Below are 24,136 nucleotides of genomic sequence, written 5' to 3' on the forward strand. Positions count from 1 at the left end.
TGTATACTATACTTAACTATAGTTCTTAGCACTTGAAAATAAAGTTCCTTGGCATAAAATTAACTTAGTACTTTAATAAGAGTAGAAACCCAGAATTTTTCTTTCTTTTTTTTTTTTTTGTAGAGACAGAGTCTCACTGTACCACCCTCAGGTAGAGTGCCGTGGCGTCACACGGCTCACAGCAACCTCTAGCTCTTGGGCTTATGCAATTCTCTTGCTCCCGAGCAGCTGGGACTACAGGAGCCCGCCACAATGCCCGGCTATTTTTTGTTGCAGTTTTGGCTGGGGCTGGGTTTGACCCCGCCACCCTCGGCATATGGGGCCGGCGCCCTACTCACTGAGCCACAGGCGCCGCCCAAAACCCAGAATTTTTCTGTAAGCATTTGTTGTAACCTATTTTTGAACACACAGATAAGAATTTGGGAGACAAATTTTTGAACTCCTGCTGGAAAACTCATATAATCAGTTACAATTATCAAACATGTACACAGATTTTAATAGCTGAGTGAGATACAGATCTATGAGTCAACCCTCAGATTCCTAGAACTTCTGTTACAAAAGAAAAATAAAAATTATAATAATAGTTCAAAGTCAGAAGCAGGAACATGAAAATATAAAGTTATAGGTAAGAACATGGATGCTACAATACCTGTAACCTGTGTAGGTGTAAGATTCTGTATTTATTTCAGTTTTTATGCTTCAACATGAAAAAGTTGGAATATAAATACTCATGACAGTCATAGGAATTCAGAGAAAATAGCATTTATTAATTTAGCCTAAATGATAGATTCAATTGCTATATTTAACATAATCTCAGTTTGTGACAGTGACGAGTTTCTGGCTCATATGTAATTAGAGTTTAAGAAAATAGAGTAGCTTCTTACTTGTAGAAAAGCAGTCTCAATTGTGATAATTCAACATCAATTCATTATATATCCCAAATATTTTTTATTATTTTTGTATCAATAAGGAAGCATTACTAGAAGTATCACCAATGTGTTTCAAGTCATTATAAACTTCTTACAAGAAAGTATCAAAATAAAATTGAGTTTTCTTAATTTACTTTACTATACTTTATAAAGTATAAAGGCAGAGGCAATATAGTGGAAGAGGGTATGCGATCATAAAAGGGGGCATGTCTGTGAAAAGGAAAGTACTTGGAAATAGATTTTCATTTCCATTCTGATTCAGCTCAACTCCCTGTCTCTCAACAATGTCTCTGAGAAGCAAATAAATGGTGGAAGTGAGGAAGAAGCCCCAGAGCCTGAACACCAGGTAAGATTCCCATTACTTCAGTTTGTCCGAAACCCCATATTTAACCACATCAATTCAACTGTTCATAGTCTTATTATTATTGTATCATGTATACAAGTTCACTAGGACATTTATCTGTGAATTACCATATGCTAACTTCATTACATCCTTTCTTACTACCTTCTATAGGACTAGAAACGAAGAAAAAGGTCAAAACTGGCCTTTTCTTATTTTTTATGTGTTAAAATAATTTAATTCTCCTTGTACATTTCTGTCCACATAAACCAGCAGCAATCAAGAATACACACTTTACAATATTTCCCTGTTCCGAGGCATTCAAGTCAATTCAGATGGCAAAAGTAGAATTCAATCACTAATGAAATGTTTAAAATATATACTAAACAAAAAAAATGCTTTTATAAGTAAAAAATGATCTTCCACAATGCAATAAATTGCAGATCACTGAAATATTAACTTTTTGGATGATTTCAGTTCAGTTTTTTGGTTTCAAAATCCAGATAGTAAAAAAAAAAAAAAAAAAGATAGAAAGAAAGAAAATGTGTAGGCAGAATTTCTATCTGTTTTTACATTTTGCCTTCTTGCTTTGACTACTTGTTACACTGTTTAAAGATGATGACGAAGGTGTTCTTGCATGACTTTCAGATGTTCAAAAAGTTTATTCTGAGATAGAAATTCCCTATGGCAGGTTGTACAGCTGATAAGGACATCGCTCACTGTCTGTGGTTCACTAGGTACTTTGACAGTATTTTCCATATCTTCTGTTTTCTTTCTTTTGGGTTTAGGAACACTTTTAGCTTCACTTTTTGCATCATCACGTGACTTAATGGTCTCTGTGACACTAGCATTTTCTTGGGAACTAGTTTCCGATTCTTTGGCATTGTCTTGATTTAAGTTAGGATCTTCTGGGTCAATCTTTACTCTTTCTCCAGTTCCATTTTCATTGAAATTGTCATCATAATCCTCTGCTGGCTTCTGTTTCTTTTTCTGCTGTTTTTTAGAAAGCTTTTGCTTTGGTGCATCTTCCATTTCTTCCTCAAAATTGTTATTCAATGGATTTTCATCAAATTGAGGTCCTGAAAAATTTTCTTCCTCCTCCTCCAACTGTTATTTTAACAAGGTAACCATTTCCCGATGTTTCTTGGACTTCTCATGATGCTTTGTGGCCTTTTCCATCTTGAAAGATTTGTCACGCACTAAGCAGTACAGGTCGTCATAAAACTCAGCATCCTGTCCATCCTTGAGTCCATGTTCCTCTGTTTCATTTTCTTTCTTTCCTTTTTTTTTAATCAAACAATCTTTTATTTTAAAACTTTGTTTTTAAAAATTATCATGGCATAAAGTTGTGTTATTTTTTTGTTGTTGTTGCATAGGTCTACGTTATTTAACACATGCATAAATTGATGGAACCACTACTGTAATGATGATATAAACCAGGTGCATAAGCACCCAAACCTCCTTTATGCATCCATTTATAGTAACACATTTTTCTCATGCCTAACCTACACCAACCACTAATCTTTTATTTTTTTTATTTTTTTTTTAATTTTTTTATTAAATCATAACTGTATACAATGATATGATTATGGGGCATCATATACTCACTTCATAAACCATTTGACACATTTTTATCACAGTGGTTAACATATCCTTTCCGGCGTTATCTCAGTTACTGTGCCAAAACATTTACATTCTACATTTACCAAGTTTCGCAAATACCCCTGTAATATGCACCACAGGTGTGATCCCACCGATTCCCCTCCCTCTACCCACCCCCCCCTTTCCCACTTCCCCCTATTGTTAAGATGTAGCTGGGTTATAGCTTTCATGTGAGAGTCCCAAATTAGTTTCATAGTAGGGCTGTGTACATTGGGTATTTTTTCTTCCATTCTTGGGATACTTTACTAAGAAGAATATGTTCCAGCTCCATCCATGTAAACATGAAAGAGGTAAAGTCTCCATCTTTCTTTAAGGCTGCATAGTATTCCATGGTATTTATTAAGTCTTTTGTACATAGATCATAAATACATTTATGACCATTTCAGTGTGTTGATTATTTGTACAAATTAGAGTACTTACATCATACTAATCAGCATAGCTTTCATCTCATTTACCCATTGATAGCATTAGGCCATTTGTGTTTTACACATGATAGATCCAACTTGTACTTGCAATGTCCTCCATAGGTGTGCTCCCCCTTCCACCCCCTTCCCTCCACTTCCCTCCTCCATCATGGCCTAAAGTTGTGTTTCATTTTTCATATGCAAGTGTGAGTTATTATAAATTGGTTTCGCATTACTACTGAGTACATTGGATACTTTTTTTTTTTCATTCCTGAGATACTTTGCTAAGAAGATATTTTCCAGCTCCATCCAAGTAAACATAAAGGAGGTAAAGTCTCCATTTTTTTTTACTGCTGCATAGTATTCCATGGTATACATATACCACAATTTATTAATCCATTCATGGGTCGATGGGCACTTGGGCTTCTTCCACGACTTGGCAATTATGAATTGAGCTGCAATGAACAATCTGGTGCAAATATCTTTATTGCCAAATTATTTTTGGTCCTTTGGATATACACATAGAAGAGGAATTGCAGGATCAAACGGCAGGTCTACATTTAGATCCCTGAGTGTTCTTCAAACTTCCTTCCAAAAGGAACTTACAAGCTTGCATTCGCATCAGCAGTGCAGAAGTGTTCCCTTTTCTTCACATCCATGCTAACATCTGTTGTTTTGGGATTTTGTGATGTGGGCTACTCTTACTGGAGTTAGATGGTATCTCAGAGTAGTTTGCATTTCTCTGATGATTAAATATGATGAGCATTTTTTCATGTGTCTGTAGGCCATGCGCCTGTCTTCTCCAGTGAAGCTTCTGTTCATGTCTCTTGCCCACAATGAAATGGGATCACTTGTTTTTCGCTCAGTAATAAGTTTGAGTTCTCTGTGGATTTTGGTTATGAGACCTTTGTCAGTAGTATAACATGCAAAAATCCTCTCCCATTCTGAGGGCTATCTATTTGCTTTACTTAATGGTTCTTGGCAGTGCAGAACCTTTTAATTTGATCAGATCCCAGTAATGTATTTTTGATGTTGCTTCAATTGCCTGGGGTGTCTTCCTCATGAAGTATTCTCCCAGGCCAATTTTCGAAAGTGTTTCCCCTGCACTCTCTCTAAGAAGATTTATATTTTCATGTCTTAAGTTTAAGTCCTTTAACCAGTGAGAGTCAATTTTTATTAGAGGAGAAAGGTGTGGGTCCAATTTCAGTCTTCTACCAGTCGCCAGCCAATTCACCCAGCACCATATATTGAATAGGGAATCTTTTCCCCAATTTATATATTTGATAGGCTTATTAAAAACCAAATGGCGATAAGTGTCTGGGTTCACCTCTTGGTCTTCAATTCTGTTCCAAACACCTACCTCTCTATTTTTGTGCCAGTACCATGATGTTTTGATGACTATCGATTTATAATGTAGTCTGAAGTCTGGAAGTGTGATTCCTCCTGATTTTTTTTTATTTCAGAGTAATGCCTTGGCTATTTGAGTTTTTTTCTGTTTCCATATAAAATGAAGTAGTAATTTTTCCAGTTCTTTAAAATATGTGAGAGGTGCTTTAATAGGGATCTCATTAAATCTGTAAATTGCTTTAGGTAGTATAGACATTTTAACATTTCTTCCCAGCCATGAGCATGGTATATTTTTCCATTTGTTAACATCTTTAGCTATTTCTTTTCTTAGAGTTTCATAGTTCTCTTTATAGAGATCTTTCACGTTCTTAGTGAGATACACTCCCAGATATTTCATCTTCTTTGGCACTATTGTAAAGGGAATAGAATCTTTGACTATTTTCCCCCCTTGACTATTGTTGGTGTATATAAAGGCTACAGATTTATGAGTGTTAATTTTGTATCCTGAGACATTACTATATTCCTTGATCACTTCTAGAAGTTTTGTAGTTGATTCCCTGGGTTTTTCCAGATATATAATCATATCATCTGCGAAGAGTGATAATTTGATCTCCTCTAGTCCTATTTGGATCCCCTTGATTGCCTTCTCTTGCCTGATTGCAGTGGCTAAGACTTCCATTTCAATGTTAAAAAGCAGTGGAGACAGTGGACATCCTTGCCTGGTTCCTGATCTGAGCGGAAATGATTTCAATTTTATTCCATTCACTATGATTTTGGCTGTGGGTTTGCTATAGATTGCCTCTATCAGTTTAAGAAATGTTCCTTCTATACCTATTTTCTTAAGCGTTCTGATCAAGAAAGGATGCTAAATATTGTCAAAACTTTTTCTGCATCAATTGGTAGAATCATATGGTCTTTGTTTTTTAATTTGTTTATGTGATGTATTATATTTACGGATTTATGTATATTGAATCATCTTTGGGACCCTGGAATGAAACCCACCTGGTCATGGTCTATAATTTGTTTGATGTGTTGTTGGATTCTGTTTGCTAGGATCTTATTGAATATTTTTGCATCAATATTCATTAGAGATGTTGGTCTATAATTTTCTTTTCTTGTTGGGTCTTTTCCTGTTTTGGGTATCAGGGTGATATTTGCTTCATAGAATGAGTTGGTATGTATTCCTTCTTTTTCTATGTTTTGGAAAAGATTAAGTAATATAGGTACCAGTTCCTCTTTAAAAGTTTGGTAGAATTCCGATGTGAAGCCATTTGGTCCTGGGCTTTTCTTTTTGGGGAGATTTCTTATAGTTGATGCTATTTCAGAGCTTGTTATAGGCTTGTTCAACATTTCCATTTCTTTCTGGCTAAGTCTGGGAGGGTGACATGTTTCTAAGTGTTGATCTATTTCCTTCAGATTTGCATACTTCTGAGAGTAGAGTTTTATGTAGTATTCATTAAGGATTTGCTGATTTTTCTGAGGAGTCCATTGTTATTTGGCCTTTATCATTTCTGATTAATGAAATTAGGGATATTACTCTTCTACTTCTGGTTAGGTTAGGCAATGGTTTATCTATTTTATTGACCTTTTCAAAAACCAACTGTTTGATTCTTTTGTTTTCAATTTCATTAAGTTATGCTCTAATTTTAGTTATTTCCTTTTTTCTGCTGGGTTTAGGGTGGAAAGGTCTTCCTTTTCTAGTTGCTTGAGATGACCCATTGAGTTATTGACTTTCTCTCTTTCTGTTCTCTTGAGGAAGGCTTGCGATGCTATAAATTTTCTTCTTAGGACTGCCTTTGCTGTATCCCAGAGGTTCTCTGATAGTTCCTTTCTTCATTATTGTTTTGTTCCAAAAATTTGGTAATTTCCTTCTTAATCTCATCTATGACCCAGCTATCATTCAGCATAAGGCATTTATTTTCCATGTTTTTGTATGTGTGTGGAGATTCCTGTTGTTACTGAGTTCAACTTTCATTCCGTGGTGGTCCAAGAAAATACAAGGAATGATTTCTATTCTTTTAAATTTACTGAGGTTAGACTTGTGACCTAAGATGCGATTAGTTTTGGAGGATGATCCATGGGCTGATGAGAAGAATGTGTATTCAGTTTTGTTAGGATGAAATGTTCTATAGATGTCTATTAGATGCAAATTTTGAACGGTTAAGTTTAATTCTAAAAATTTTTTGCTTAGTTTCTTTTTTGAGGATCTATCCAACATTGCCAGAGGAGTGTTAAATTCTCCAACAATTATGGTGCTGGGGAAAATCAAATTGCTCGTGTCAGTTAGAGTTTCTCTTATAAATTGAGGGGCATTCTGGTTGGATGCATAGATGTTGATAATTGAAATCTCATCATGTTGAGTGTTGCCCTTAACAAATAAGAAGTGACCATCATTGTCTTTTCTTACTTTGATTGGTTTAAAGCCTATTGTATCTGTGAAAAAAATTGCAACATCTGCTTTTTTTTTTATTTCCATTTGCCTGAATTATAGATAACCATCCCATCACCCTGAGTCTATGTTTATCTTTTAAGGTAAGGTGAGATTCTTGAATGCAGCAGATGTCTGGCCTGAGTTTTTGTATTCAGTCAGCCAACCTGTGCCTCCTTGGAGGGCAATTTAAGCCATTCATGTTAATTTAGAGTAATGATAAACCTGACAGAGTTTGGTTATCAAGTTTTTTGAAAGTCCAGTGGACATTTTTAATCCTTTTGCAACTATGGAAGATAGAATTTTATCAAAAGTTTCTGATTGATTTTACTTTGGTGGTGGAGGATTGTGTTGTTCATTATGGAGGATAAGTCTGAGAATTTCCTGAAGAGCTGGTTTATTTATGGCAAATTTCTTCAACATGTGAATGTCATTAACGTATTTAATTTCTCCATCATAGATGAAACTCAGTTTAGCTGGATACAAGATCCCGGATTGAAAGTTATTTTGTTTAAGGAGATTAAAGTTCTTCTAGCTTGAAAGGTTTCAATGAGAGATCTGCAGTCATTCTAATGCTGTTCCCCTTGTATGTAATCATTTTCTTACATCTTACAGCTTTCTGAATTTTCGCCTGCATATTAACTTTAACAAAATTAATTATAATGTGTCTATGAGAAATTTTATTCATGTTGAGTCATGCTGGTGTTCTGAAACAGTCTGCTATCTGAATTTCAATAACTCTGGGCATGTCTGGAAAATTCTCTTTAATTATTTTATGAAGTAAAGTGTCTGTATCCTTTGCAGCAACCTCATCACTTTTAGATATTCCTATAATGCAAATATTAGACCTCTTCTAATTATCCCAGAGCTCTCTGAGAGAATGATCCATTTTTGTTCTCTACTTTTTTTCCTCTTTGAGTGGGAGCATTCAAAAGCTTTGTCTTCAATATCAGAGATCCTTTCTTCGGCCTGCTCCATTCTTTTCCTGAGGGATTCTACTGTATTTTTTAGATCTTTGAGGGCTGCAAATTATTGCTTTAATGTGTCAAAATCTTTGGTCATTTTGTCTTTAAATTTGTTAAATTCTTGAGACATCTTTTGAATTTCTGCTTTAAATTCTAATTTCATCATTTCCTCCATATTGCTGATCTTATTTGCTATCCAAATTCTGAACTCGATTTCTGTCATCTCAGCCATTTGTTCGTGAATAGGATCTTCTGCTGTATCTGATTTGCTGTTTCTTGGGGAAGTTGATCTACTCTGATTGTTCATATTGCCAGAGTTTTTACGCTGATTCAGCCTCATGATTGTTTTTCACTGTTGGCTAGGTGGTCCAGTAAGATGAGATTGGATTGGGGTTTCCTGGGGTTGTGGTTAACTAACCCTTTTTTTAAGGATCTGGGACTGCTGACTGCAGCTTTTTCTCCTTTAGCTTTGCAAAGGTCCTTTACAGTATTAGTCTGAGGCTGGGGAAACCTGCTTGGTTTGGTGGGGTTAGGTGACTCAGTCTTGTATTCAACTGGTTCTTGTCCGATCCTGGTGTACCAGGGACTCTGGTGAAGTCTTAGCTGTGAAGAAATACAAGCAATTAAGAAACCCCACCTCCTCAGACAACAACTGGAATGGGAAAATCAACCCTTCCTATTACTACACAACCAGGGTATCACCCTAGAGGATCGTTGGGTGATTGTCCCATGTTAGGGGTTCTGAACCAGTTGACTCTGTCAGTACAAACTCTCAGGTGCTCTACGGAGTCAGAAAGACCTTCCCAGTAGCACAGTAGGACCAAGGGGCTGAATCTCTTTCTCCACTTTGTTCCTTTTTTCACACCTAATCACTGGTGACCCCGCAGGGCTGCAGTCCTGTTTCCTCCAATAATGTGAAGTGCCAGGGCTTAGTGCCTGTCAGACTCAGGGGAAGGTCAAAGCCCCCAAGGCCCAGCCACTGCCCTCAGCTACCAGCCAGATGGGGGAGCTGAGGCCTGCCTTGGTTGTTCCACTTGGGCACAGTCTAATCCTGGGGGTACCAGGCCTGCAAATGTGTATCTCCCTCAGCCACCGTGCCTTTGCCCCTGCCGCTCTGCAGCATCAGTATCCTTATAGAGTGACTTCTGGTTTCCTCTGGCAGTGCACAGAGTTGGGGGGGGGTGTTTCTCCAAGATTAGATTGCAGCGTGATCACTCTATTGTTGCTGGATCTTTATAGGAAGTGCCCCTGCACAGTTCCACTACCACTGCCAAAGCCAGAGAATTCTGGCTGTAGAAGCAGCTCTAGAAGCATGCTGCACACAGATCTGGTAGCAGGGTGGGGTACACTGCATGGATTCTGGCAGTATCTAGCACCTGGTGACTTCAGCAAGAACACTACTCCACTAGCAATTCTGGTTGGGTGGGGACCTGGTGCGGAGGCAGGGAAGGTGCTGAACGCAGCTTCAGTGGTCTCTGGATGAGAGTGGCATGGTGCAGGGCTTCGGCGGTCCAAGCGGGTGGGGTGCAGCGTGGCCTCAAAGGTCTCTGGGTGGGTGGGGTGTGGCACAGAGGCAGGGAGGGCCCCAGGGGCACAGTGAGGCTTAGAGACAGGGAGTGAGGGGGACTGACTGGGTAGGGGGCAGGGTACTCAGTCAGGCAGGCTGTGGATGGGGTGCTGCTCATGAGCCTCTTCCCTCAGCCTCTGAGGGGGTTAGGGATCTGATTTATCTGGTTAGGGGGGGAAGGGTGGACTGAAAGTTCTGAATGGCAAGGAAAATGTAAGTTCAATTTTTCTGCCTGGTAAGAGGATGTTCAGGGCAGGGTCCCTCTGGAGGAAGTAGTCCCCACTTCTTACTGCTCTCACCCGTGGGTTGAGACAAGAGATCCTCAGTTCACTACTTGCCTGTAGAAATCCCATAAGAGCAAACAAAGAGTGAAAGGAAAAGAAAAAAGAACTTCACAGCTATCTTTGGGGAGTGGTCAGGCATTTTTCCTTTTGGTTGAGTTTTGTACCTGGAGATTGTTGTCTTGGATTCGCAGCTTGCCTCAGCAAGGGCGACCTGTAGTTATCTCTCTTCTCTCAGCTGGGCTTCCTGCCTTCAGCTCAATTGGATACCCTCTGGACATTATCTTTCTATCTGGACAGGAACCTATGTCGAAGGATGCATCTAGTTGGCCATATTGCCCCTCCTCCTCTGTTTCATTTTCATCCACTCCATCTCCAAACTCCTTTTCATACTGTGCTTCCATCTCTCTGAGCTCCTTCCCCAAGTTGGCCACAGGCATCCACTCTGTTCTCTGAACTGCTCTGCCAGTTTTCCCTGATTCTGCTTCTGCTGCCTCATCTCCTTCACCTTTCTTGCCTTCTCCACTTTCTGTTCTTCCTCAAGTTTCTGATATGCCTGTACTCTTTTATTTCTTTTACAAATGAAAGCTACCAGCTGACGGACCAGCTCATTCTTCTCTTTCCTTGCTTTGTACTGAATCTTTTTTTTTTCTTTTTCCATGGTTTGTTTTTTCCCAGCAGTTTGAAGCTTGTTGTGTATTGTACTCTTCCTTCCAAGAAAAATTCTTCTGAGTGCAGAAACTCTGCCAATATGCATAGAAATTATGGACTACTGTATCATAGTCACTCTGGGAGTCTCCAAAAGTTGGGAAATCCTCAATATCCTCCTCTAACACAGATTCTAGTTCTTCCTTTGCAATCATTTCAACAAAATTATGATACACTGTATAGAAGCCCTTTTCGTCATCTCCATAGCCAGACTAACAGGTTACAGTGAAATAGTAAAGCAAATCTAAGCTATCACCTTGATATTCTCCATCAAGACCAATGAACCTCTAAGTAGAGCCTCTCTATGATGATCATGCCATGCTTTTTCCTGAGAGTCACTGAACACGTCATATACTGCTTGGATTAATTTAAATTGTTCCATGCTTGAGGTTCCCAATGAACCTCTAAGTAGAGCCTCTCTATGATGATCATACCATGCTTTTTCCTGAGAGTCACTCAACATGTCATATACTGCTTGGATTAATTTAAATTGTTCCGCGCTTCTGCAGCATTATCTAGATTTTTATCTGGGTGCCATTTCAGGGCCAGCTTTGGATAGGCCTTCTTGAGCTCCTGGTTGCTGGCGTCGCACCGCACCCCCAGCGCCTGGTAGTGACACTTCATCTCTGGGCCAGGAAGTGGGCCAGAGTTGGGCAGGGGCCCGGGGCGGGCCTGAGACTGTGGTCCTCCCTCCCAGCTGAAGCCTGCCACCCGCAACTGCCCAGCCAGCAAGTGCAGTGGCAGCGGAGACAGCCATGCGGGGTGACTAAAACTGACATTTCTAAGTCTTAGCGTCACGTTCATGAATGATAAAGCAACAGCAAGGAGCCTCATTAACTAATTCAGCTAAATGTATTGAACTATAAATGAGAGAGAACTGTATGAGAACTGCAGGTTATGACCTGCTACCATTTTATTGTGTTAAGGTATACTTTGTATTTTAATAGCTGTCTTCAGTGTTTAATGACAATTTAAAGAATAAAATTTCATGGCAAAGCCTTGAGGGTGCTAACAGATGGTAACCAGCACCATTATATCATTAAGGGGCATTTCTGTGCACTCCCCTCGAGAAATCACCCAAGGAGCCGAACTCCTGGGGGATAGGCCCTCAGACCCGGAGTGAGAGTAGGGGTTCTCAGCTCTCAGCGGGGAGGCCAGAGTCTGATTCAGTCTTGGGCCCCGTATGCCTGGGGAGGGTTGGTGCACTGCACCGCAGGGAAGTGCCGCGAGGCGTGACTCCCCCTCAGCCCGGTGCCCTCTCCTCACTCGGCGCGCCTCAGAGTCAATGCTGACCAGTCGCAACTCGGGGACTGTCCACTCCCCTTGAGAAATCACCCAAGGATCCGAAGTCCTGGGGGACAGGCCTCCAGACCTCAGTGGGCGGGAGGGGAGCGCCGGGGATTCAGGGTTGCCGGCAAAGGATTCCCAAAGTTTTATTCAGCCCTATGTCCGGCAGGAGAACGCCACGGCACCCCAGTAGGGGAGGTAGGTCCAGTTTTTAGAAGGTCTCTCCTGTGGAGTGTAGTGGGAGGGCCTTTAATTTCTGCCCGCTTGTTCAATTGTGGGGCTCATGAGCCGGTCTCATGGGGGAGGGGGACTCCCGTCCGCTTGGTGGTGGATTTTGTACCTTTTGTTTGCGTCCTTGTGATCACAACTTGCCTCAGCGGTGTTGATGTGCGTTCTTCAGCCTTCTCTCTTGGTGGGGCTCAAGTCCACCAGGATACTTACTAAATTCCTGTCCCTTAACTCTCCTTCTGGACGGGAGCCTTTGTTGAAAGCTGGCTTCAGTCCGCCATCTTGTCTCCCCTCAGTCTACCTTTGAATTTTTCATGTATGCCTATTACTGTTTCTTGAAATAAGATGTGATGGACACTATTTCAACTTTTGAGAAATCTTCCACCTTTCCTGTTTTTGTTGCTTTTGTTTTATTTTGCTTCCAAAACACATAGTCTCTTATATTCTGTAATGCTAGCTTCTAAAACAAGCAACAGGCAAAATTAAGATTCTTAAATACATGATTGGCTTTTTGTTGAGATTGAACAGGATTCCATAGTAATAAGTGTTTTTAAAATGATAAGCACACCACAGTATAAAGTATCAAATTGCTCTACAGATGTAAGAAAGAAAAAAATAACTTTAGAATGGTCAGGGAAGTTGTTCTAATAGCAGTATCATTTGGCTGGAATTTTTGCATCATCTGAATAAAAAAGGTGGATCAATGTAACAAGGTTAGGTAATATTTTTGTTGTTGCCTCTACCAATTAGTTCATTGATTCATTTCTTTCCTCACTCATAAGCACCTTGTATTTATATACTACTGTAAAAGGAAAAGTGGAGGATGTAAAACAATATCTAACTGCTGGTTCCTGACTTTTAAGAGATGGAATCTTGCTCTGTCACCCAGAGCAGTGGCATAATCATAACTCACTGCAACTGCCAACTCTTGGACTCAAATGATCTCCTACCTCAGCCTCCTGAGTAGCTAGGACAACAGGTGAGTCCCACCATGCTTAGGTAATGCTTTTAATTTTTATTGTAAAGATGAGGTGTTGCTTTGTTGCCCAGGTTGGTCTCAAACATTAATCTTCAAGGGTTCCTCCCAACTTGGTCTCCCATAGTTGGAATTACAAGAGTGAGCCACCATGCCTGGCCCTCATTTAGAATTTTATCTTACTTTTTATATGACCATTTTCAAAGGTTACCTACTGGCTAGTCTCTTTAATCTCTTTTAATTTTGGTCTTTAATTTTTACTGTCTTAAAGAGTTTCATCATCAACTCTTTTTCTCTACACATAATCCCTGAGCAATCTCTTTCATTCTCATTTTCCCAATTGTTTTAAATATGTCAATTACTATTAAATCTGTATTATCAGCAAGATAGTTTTACTGACTTACCATCCCATATACCCAAATTCTTAATGCTGATATTTTCAGGTCTCTCAAATTCAAGGCATTCAAATTGAATTCACCATCTGCCCTTCACTGTTCTTAGGTTTTTATGGCAATGAAGGGCAGGCATATCCACTAAAAATCCCTACCCCCAAACGTTAATATTACCCTTGATTATTTCACTGTCCTCCCATGTAGTGAATAATCACATATTGATTAAATGATTTTAGTGCACCTGGCACTGTTTTAGTTATCAATTATTATTGGATTATATCTCTTTAATATTTCTGAATACATTCTCATCTTTGTAACAGGGAACATATTTCCTCTTGAAGAACTATTCTTATGCTTTATTTTCACTACAGTAATTCCTGATTGTTTTTTCAGACACTACCTTAAGCATCAAATCTACTGGGAAACAATCTGTTCTCTGAGAATTCTCTTTTTTTTTTCTTTTTCTTTTTATTAAACCATAGCTGTGCACATTAAGGTGATCATGGGGCACCATACACTAGTTTCATAGACCGTTTGATACATTTTCATCACACTGGTTAACATAGACTTCCTGGCATTTTCTTAGTTATTGTGCTAAGACATTTACTTTCCACATTTACTAAATTTCACATATACCCTTGTGAGATGCACTGCAGGTGTAATCCCATCAACCCCCCTCCCTCTACCCACCTCCACCCTCCCTCCACTCCCTTTCACCCTTCCCCCTATTCTTAGGTTGTAACTGGGTTATAGCTTTCATGTGAAAGTCATGAATTAGTTTCATAGTAGCGCTGAGTACATTGCATACATTTTCTTTCATTCTTGAGATACTTTACTAAGAAGAATATGTTCCAGCTCCATCCACGTAAACATGAAAGAGGCAAAGTCTCCATCTTTCTTTAAGGCTGCATAACATTCCATGATGTGCATATACCACAATTTATTAATCCATTCGTGGATTGATGGGCACTTGGGCTTATTCAATGACTTAGCAATTATGAATTGGGCTGCAATAAACATTCTGGTTCAAATATCTTTGTTATAATGTGAGTTTTGGACTTCTGGGTATATACCTAGTAGAAGAATTATAGGAATGAATGAATGGCAGGTCTATTTTTAGATTTCCAAGTGTTCTCCAAACATCTTTCAAAAAGGAATGTATTAGTTTGCATTCCCACCAGCAGTGTAGAAGTGTTCCCTTTTTTCCACATCCAGGCCAACATCTCTGATCTTGGGATTTTGTGATATGGGCTAATCTTACTGGAGTTATATGGTATCTCAAAGTAGTTTTGATTTGAATTTCTCTGATGATTAAAGATGATGAGCATTTTTTCATATGTCTGTAGGCTGCACACCTGACTTCCTCAGAGAAGTTTCCCTTCAAATCCCTTGCCCAGCCTGCAATGGGATCACTTGTTCTTTTCTTGCTTATAATTTGAGCTCTCTGTGGATTCTGGTTATTAAACCTTTGTCAGAGACATAAACTGAGAATATCTTCTCACATTCTGAGGGCTGTTCGCTTGCTTTACTTACTGTGTTCTTGGCTGTGCAGAAGCTATTTAGTTTGATCAGGTCCCAGTAGTGTATTATTGAAGCTGCTTCAATTGCCCGAGGGGTCGTCCTCATAAAATACTCACCCAGACCAATTTCTTCAAGGGTTTTCCCTGCACACTCTTCTGGTATTTTTATAGTTTCATGTCTTAAGTTTAAATCTTTTATCCAGTGACAGTTCATCTTAGTTAATGGTGAAAGGCGTGGGTCCAGTTTCAGTCTTCTGCAGGTTGCCAGCTAGTTCACCCAGCACCATTTGTTAAATAGGAAATCTTTTCCCCACTGAATGTTTTTAATTGGCTTGTCAAAGATTAAATAACAGTAAGTAGCTGGATTCATCTCTTGGTTCTCTATTCTGTTCTAGACATCTACTTCTCTGTTTTTGTGCCAATACCATGCTCTTTTGATCACTATCGATTTGTAGTATAATCTGAGGTCTGGTAGCATGATTCCTCCTGTTTTGTTTTAACTTCTGAGTAATGTCTTGGCTATTTGAGTTTTTTTCTGATTCCATATAAAACCAAGTATTATTTTTACAAGATCTTTAAAATTTGACAGTGGAGCTTTAATAGGGATTGGGTTAAAATTATATATTTCTTTGGATAGTATAGACATTTTAACAATGTTGATTCTTCCCAGCCATGAGCATGGTATGTTTTTCCATTTGTTAACATTTTCAACTATTTCTTTCCTTAGAGTTTCGTAGTTCTCTTTATAGAGATCTTTCACATCTTTTGTTAGATAAACTCCAAATATTTCATCATCTTTGGCACTACTGTGATTGGAATAGAGTCCTTAACTGATTTTTCAACTTGTGTATTGTTGGTATGTATAAAGGCTACCGATTTATGAATGTTGTTTTGGTAACTTGAGATGCTGCTGCATTCCTTGATCACTTCTAAAAGTTTTGTAGTAGAATCTCTGGTGTTTTCCAGATATACAATCATATCATCTGCAAAGAGCAACAGTTTGATCTCTTCTGACCATATATGGAGACCCTTGATCTCCTTTTCTTCCCTAATTGCGGTGGCTAAAACTTCCACTACAATGTTAAAGAGCAGCAGAGACAATGGGCAGCCTTGTCTGGTTCCTGATCTAAGTGGAAATGATTTCAATTTAACTCCATTCAATATGATATTGGCTGTGGGTTTGCTGTAGATGGCCTCTATCAGTTTAAGAAATGTCCCTTCTAAACCAATTTTCTCAAGTGTTCTGATCATGAAGGGATGCTGCATATTACCAAAAGCTTTTTCTGCATCAATTGAGAGAATCGTATGGTCTTTGTTTTTTAATTTGTTTATGTGCTGAATTATACTTATAGATTTACTGATATTGAACCAGCCTTGAGACCCTGCGATAAAACCAACTTGGTCATGATGTATAATTTGTATGATGTGTTGCTGGATTGTGTTTGTTAGGATCTTGATGAATATTTTTGCATCTATATTCATTAGTGATATTGGTCTACAATTTTCTTTTCTTGTTGAGTTTTCTCCTGGTTTAGGGATCAGTGTGATGTTTGCTTCATTGAATGTGTTGGGTAGTCTTCCTTCTTTTTCTACCTTTTGAAACAGGTTGAGTAATATAGGGACTAATTCCTTTTAAAGGTTTGGTAGAATTCTGACGTGAAACCTTCTGGTCCCAGGTTTTTCTTCTTAGGGAGGTTTTGTATGGTTGATGGTATTTCACAACTTGATATGGGCCTATTCAACATTTCTACTTGATTCTGGCTAAGTTTTCAAAGGTGACGGGTTTCGAAGTAGTGGTCAATTTCCTTCAGATTTTCATATTTCTGAGAATAAAGTTTCTTGTAATATTCATTAAGGATTTTTTGAATTTCCGAGGGTCTGTTGTTATTTTGTCTTTGTCATTTCTGACTGATGAGATTTGAGATTTTCCTCTGTTTTTCCTCATGAGGTTGGCCAAAGGTTTATCTATTTTATTGACTCTTTCAAAAACCAACTTTTTGATTTATTGATTAGTTGTATGATTCTTTTTTTTTCAGTTTCATTTAATTCTGCTCTAATTTTGGTTATTTCTTTTCTTCTACTGGGTTTGGGGTTGGACTGTTCTTTCTTTTCCAGTTGCTTGAGATGTCCCATTAAGTTGTTAACTTCCTCTCTTTCAGTTCTCTTGAGGAAGGTTTGCAGTGCTATAAATTTCCCTCTTAGAACTGCCTTTGCCGTGTCCCAGACGTTCTGATAGTTCATGTATTCATTGTCCTTTTGTTCCAAAAAATTGGCAATTTCTTTCTTAATCTCATCTCTGACCAAGCTATCATTCAGCATAAGGCTATTTAATTTCCCTGTTTTTGTATGAGTATGCAGATTCCTGTTGTTACTCAGCTCAAGTTTTATTCCAGGGTGGTCTTAGAAGATGCATGGAATATTTTCTATTCCTTTAAATTTACTGAAATTAGACTTGTGACCTACTATGTGATCAATTTTGGAGTAAGTTTCATGGGCTGATGAGAAGTATGTGTATTCAGTTTTGTTGGGATGAAATGTTCTGTAGATGTCTGCTAAATCCAAGTGTTGTATGGTTAGGTTTAAATCTAAGATTTCTTTGCTCAGCTTCTTATTGGAGGATGGATCCAACACTGCCAAAGGAGTGTTGAAATCTCTGACTACTATGGAGCTGGAGGAAATCAAGTTGCTCATGTCTATTAGAATTTCTCTTATAAATTGAGGTGCATTCTGGTTGGTTGCATAGATATTAATAATTGAGATTTCATCATATTGAGTATTACCCTTAAAAAATATGAAGTGACTATTCTTGTCCTTCCTTACTTTTGTTGGTTTAAAGCCTACTGTATCTGCAAATAAAATTGCAGCTCCTGCTTTTTTTCTGATTACCATTTGCCTGAAATATGGATGACCATCCTTTAACCCTGAGTCCATATTTTTCTTTTAAGTTAAGATGTGATTCTTTTATGCGGCAAATATCTGGCCTGAGTTTTTGTATCCAGTCAGCTAACCTATGCCTCTTTAGAGGACAGTTTAAGCCGTTCACATAATGTAGACTATTGATAAGTTTGGTAAAATATTGGGTATCAAGTTTTTCAAAAGTCTAGTGAACATTTTTAATCCTTTCACCACTATGGAAGTTGGAGTTTGATCAAAATTTTCTTAGTGATTTCACTTTTGTGGTAGAGGGTTGGGTTGGTCATTATGGAGGATAGTTCTGAGAGTGTCATGAACAGCTTGTTTGGTTATGGGAAATTTCTTCAACATGTGAATGTCATTAAAGTATGTAATTTCTCCATCATAAATGAAACTCAGCTTAGCTGGATACAGGATCCAGGTTTGAAAGTTATTTTGCCTTAGGAGATTAAATTTCGATGACCACCCTCTTCTTGCTTGAAAAGTTTCAGTAGAGAGATCTGCAGTCATTCTATTATACTTCCCTTTGTAGGTAATGGATTTCTTATGTCTGGCTGCTTTGGGAATCTTCTCCTTGATATTAACTTTAGTGACGTTAATTAGGATATGCCTGAAGGATGTCTAATTGGTGTGAGTCATGCTGGGGATCTGAAGCTGTCTGCTAACTGAATTACAGAATCTCTAGGCATGTCTGGAAAGTTATCTTTCATAATTTCATGAATAAGGGCCTCTGTGCCTAGCGAGGCCACTTCATTGGTTTCAGTCATTCCAATGTGTCAGACATTAGCCTTCCAAATTATTCCAGAGCTCTCTGAGAGAATGATCCGTTTTTGCTCTCCATTTCTCTTCCTCTTTGAGAGTTTGGGAGTGTTGAAAGGCTTTGTCTTCAATGTCAGATATCCTTTCTTCTGCATGCTCCTCTCTGTCACTGAGGGATTCTACTGTATTTTTCAGATCTTTGCAGGCTGCAAATTCTTGTTTCAGTGTGTCTAAGTCTTTGGTGGTTTTATCTTTAAATTTGTTAAATTTTTGAGACAACTTTTAAATTTCTCCTTGAATTCCTGATTCCATTTTGTTAATCTTGTTTGCCATCCAAATTCTGAATTCGATTTCTGACATCTCAGCCAGTTGTTTGTGAATGGGATCTTCAATTACATCTACCTTATCTTTCCTTAGGGGGGTTTGATCTATTCTGGTTATTCATGTTACCAGAGTTTTCCCACTGATTCTGCCCCATGATTGTTTTACTCCCTTTGATTTTTCCCCTGGAGCTTTGTCGAGGACCCAAACAGTACTGTGGCATGAGAAACTGGGGTGCTGGGGCTAAGTGGTGCTGTCTGGTTTTCAGCTGGTTTCTCTTCGACCCTAGTGAAACCGTTGCTATGGTTTGACGTCTCAGCTGTGGATAAATACCAGCAATTAAGTTACCCTGCCCACCAGGCTACAATTGGAAAAGGAAAATCAAATCTTCCTACAAACCCACACCCAGGGTAGCACCTGAATAGTCCTCAGGTGATTGGCTCAGTTCAAAAGGTCCAAATCAATTGTGTCAGTCAGCACCTGTCTCAGGTGGGAGAGTTTAAGAGGTCTCTGGGAACTGTATCACAGGGGTCTGGTGGCTACTCTGATATGGCTTGCTCCAGTGCTCGGTGGAGTCGGGAGGAGCCACCCAGCAAATAGATCAGTCTGGGAAGGTTGATGCCTCCTTCCCCATCTTGCAGCTCTCTCACACCCAGTCACTGCTAGCCCCGCAGGGCTGTGACCCAGTCAGTTGTCTGCAGTGAGAGATACTCCAGAGGTTTGCACCTGCCTAAATCACAGGGAAGTCTGTATCTGTTCGTCTAGGCCACTGCTCTCTTCCTCTATCCAGCAAGGTGTGGTGAGGCCTGTCAACCTCGGGCACTTGATGAAGGATGGGGTTGTTCACTCAGTTCCAGTCCCACCCTTAGTTTATGTTACTGGCTGAATGGAACAACCCTGTGGGAGTTTGTTTCTTACCCTGATAAATTCCTCTGCAGAGGATAGGCTGATTTGAGTTCCCAGAACCTGTGCATCAGGCCCTGTCTTTACTCCTGCAGGTTTGTATTCACAGCACAATTAGTGCAGCTGCAGCCTCTTGGCCTCCTTTGTCTATAGGCTGATGATCCCTTGATGGCCAGGTGTGTTTTAGGCTCAGTAAAGCAGTCCTCTGGATCAGCCCCTCCCTGGGAGTTTCCTGGCTTTGTGGGTGCATTTTCTAGTCCCCATGTTCCACCCAGGCCAGTACCGCCTCAGGCAAACCCTTTACTCATGGGGCCTGTGTTTCAGTCCCAGGTCTGTTCCATGGTGGTTGCCATGTGAGAAGATGCCCTGCCTCATCTGGTTGCCCAGGGAGACAGGAGGAGTGGCTACGGGATATCTGGGAGTGGGCCTTGTTATTGCTAAAGACGGCTGCTGCTCTGCACCTCAGGGCACCGCCGCTCCGGTGTGATTCTCTCTTAGTCAACAGTCATCTCCTCACTCCTGTGCTGCAGAATCAGCCCTGTCCAGCTGCAGTCCAGGTCCTGTCTGCACCTCTTGAGAAATCACCCAAGAATCTGGACTCCTGGGGGGCAGGCCTCCAGACCTCAGAGTGAGAGTGGAGGTGAGTGCTGGGAACTCAGAGTTGCAGGTCATAACACCAAGCTCATTGAGAGCAAATGAGCAAATAAACAGATACAAAGGCTACCAGACACATGAGCCTATAGATACAGAAACAGACAGAGACACAGACATACAGACAACACCCACAACAACAGCAACATAAAAACAACTACAATAAAAATAGTGATAATCATAAAATAATTGAAAAAAAAGAGAAAAATGTGGTGTTCATAGAAAAGTTAAAAGAGAAGAAAGGAGAAATTAAAATTAGAAAAAGTAGAAATAAAAAGTAATAAAAAAATAACAAAAGCTCCTCCAAGAAAATGGTGAGGAAAAAACAGAACAACAACAAAAAAAAGGCACCAACTACAAAAATGTTATTTTTGTATGTAGAAATATACATATATATATCTATATGTATGATGTAGTCCCCACTACATATATTCGTAGGAATATATTCATACTGCAATATACTTGCTGGACACCCAGTGTTGCTGTGAGTGGTTCCCAGGCTCATATCTGATTCACAGTTTATACTTTTACCATGGTAACCACCTTCCATGGTAGATCACCATTTTGGAGTTTCCATAAAAGTTTGTCACCTAAGTATTGTGTAACCTTGGCTGTTCTGCTCCAGACAGCACTCGCGACCAACCTTCCCACTCAGTGCAGGATTCCATGCTTCTTAAATCTTTCCACTCTGCTCCCAGGTTCTCTTGCAAACTGGCGACTGCAATCGGCTGTGGGGGAGGGTGCTGCTGGGTTCGCGTGGTTGCTGGCAGGTCCACGGCTGAAGCGGCTGTAGCCAGTTCCCGCAGCTGGAGCACTTGGGGACCTTATTCTGAGTTTTATGGTTCAGAGTTTCCCTTTTGGATCAGGACCTGCCAGTTTGCTGCGCAGCCTGAGCCGCCAACCCCCTCCAACATTCTCTGCCAGGAATGCTCCGACTCTATTCAATGACTCCTGGTCTGGGGGAAGGTGCCTGCCCTTGGGTAGTTCAAAATTTCTGTTTTCTGGGTGGGGATCCCTTCCCTTCAATTGTCCAACAGGTTGCCCAGCTCCCTGTGGTTTTGGGTGGCTCTCCGTTTGGGTGCCTCCCTCAGTTCAGGAATAAATATTCGTCAATTGGGTTTTGTCAGCATTTGCAAGCTGCTGTTCTCCATAAGGGAGGGGCCTGCTGGCCAGCATGGCCAAGCAGGGAAGAATCACTACATTAGAGTCTGTGGTTTTAAATTATCCCTCATATATAGCAATCCACCAGTTCACTGAGCATCTCCAGCTGTCCGTCCACAACAATAATCCACACACAGGGAAGGTCCAGACCCTCTTTCCTCTCACCTGATGGCTTGGGAGAGGTGGGCTACACGTCTGTCCTGTCTGCCATCATGCCAAGAATTCTCTTGAGGGATTCTGTTCCATCACTGTCTGCGGCCATTACTACAAAGCCCAACAGTTTTATGATGCCCATGTCTCAGTATGTACCTGCCAAAAATCTATAGAAATGAGTGACAATAACTTTATAAGAACCCTTGAACTTTCTTGCTTATTCCAATGTCGTTGAGGCTAATTCACTGATAAATGAACAGTGCTGTGCTTTGAACCTATATCTCTGAAGAATTGTCTAAAGCTCTCTTATTTCACCCTCTGTTTTGTGGTGCTATGTTGTTGACTAAACTCTAAGTACCAAATTTCCAGATAGCTGGTCATACCCTGGAAGATATCTTTGACCAGAGGATCAAAGAGTTTCATAAATATACATTTGATCTCCAATTACCTTGAAATTAGGTTTTATTGCTCTCTTTTAATATCTTTTTAATGGGGAAGATCATAACGGATACCTGTATACAGCTAGGGATTTTTGAAAGGCTGAGATAGCAGTATTTGAAGTTCATGGGCTTGAGGTGTGTACTAGTTAATGTGAGAAATCTTTATGAATGGTGATTTCGACCTAATATTAACCTCCTCTTTTTGTTCCCCACAAGACTAGTATGGCCTCTTCCTGTAATTCCCCTAGCTCTTTTTACTTCACCCATAGCACTTATTATACTCTGTGTGAGCTACCTATTTACCTCACAGTTTTTGCCATTAATCATGGTTATTTGATTATAGAGTGTTAACGTCATTCCCTATTATATCCACAAAGCTTGGAAAAATATATAGTGTATGGTAGATTGCAGTTAAATATGTTAAATTTAGTTGATTCTAACAAAAGCATCATGATTAAAATATCACTGAATTAGAATCCAATGAGTACCTAATACAGTCAATGAAGTTTTATAGGCTTTAGTGTTTATTCTTTAGAATGATATTTGAAAAGCTTTCTACAAATTTTCCTTCAGCTTTAAGAAATTATGACGCTAAATTGTTCAACTGAAGCCATCAAGGATCTATTATACTCCTATTTTTCCATCACATTTCCTCTGGGATCACTCTTTTCTCTGCATTTTGGCTGTGACCCATCTTTTCAGGTCACATGTGAAACTTTTCCACTTGTGGCATGATATTGGTACAATCAAAATCTTATAGATTTTTGAGAAGTTTTAATTATTTTTGGATTAGGGATGTCCATCCTGTAATAGATTTGTTCTTAAAAAAAGTGATTAAAAATTTATCTCATCTTGAGGTAGGAAGAAGTAGCACATTAATGCCCTTTTAAAGTCCCAACTCTACCTATTATATTCTACAAACCTCTAAGGAGCATAATTGTAAGACTTCTAGTCACCTCACATCCTATAATGAACATATATGAAAATTAATTTTCTTATGCAGAGAAAAATGATACTGAACGCACTTATTATATTCAATAAAATGATAATTTGGAGAAATTAAACATTTTACATTGGAATTTACCTTCACATCTTTTATTTCTCACTAGATAATTTATACACTTTTGTTAGAGGACAACAGACATTGATAATATGACACCCAAGGCTATTTCATTTTCTAGACAGTTTAATAACATTTCTGTATATTTTCCACCAGTTGGGAAACCAAGTTAAATTGTGAATGATATATATTAATGGATCAATGAATGCAAATAAATTTAAAAAAGGCAATCAGATCAGCATCACAGTGGAAGGTGAACCTGGCAAAGATAATGGAGGGATGCCTTCCCTTAGGGATAAATGTTATTAATAGGCAAGTTGGTTGTATATCAGACCTCAACAAATAAATATTTTGCATCTACCTCAATTGCCTGGTAGTTGCTTGGAACAATTATAAAAGACCACACAAATAAAATATAGTAGAAATAAATATGAAGTCTTAAATTTATGTTTAAAACAATGCAGCAGATGAATACAGGATGCAGAATATACAAGACATGTGTGCTTTCAGCTTTAGGACAAAGCCATTTCTTTTCTGAGTGAGAAAAGAAATTCAGTTTGACATGGTATATATCAGCTGTTTCAAAGCTTGGACAACTTGGGGCTTGATTAATAAAAATAAAGACACTTATTCCTTGTATAATCATGGAAGCATATACATATTTTATACTATTAAGTGTGAAAATTAAATAGGAAGAGAAAATAATATGACATAGCCAAAATTAATATACTTATTCCATTG

General features: G+C 39.2%; 1 protein-coding gene and 1 pseudogene across 1 annotated transcript in view; both read right to left on the minus strand.

Moving 5' to 3' along the window:
• Positions 1–24,136, minus strand: part of RIT2 (Ras like without CAAX 2) — a 552,485-nt gene that overhangs the window by 181,924 nt on the left and 346,425 nt on the right. The gene's annotated exons all lie outside the window — the stretch shown is intronic.
• LOC128572109 (dnaJ homolog subfamily C member 21-like) lies at positions 1,829–11,255 on the minus strand (annotated as a pseudogene).

Source organism: Nycticebus coucang, chromosome 19 (genome assembly GCF_027406575.1).
Source record: "Nycticebus coucang isolate mNycCou1 chromosome 19, mNycCou1.pri, whole genome shotgun sequence".
Classification (NCBI taxonomy): Eukaryota; Metazoa; Chordata; class Mammalia; order Primates; family Lorisidae; genus Nycticebus; species Nycticebus coucang.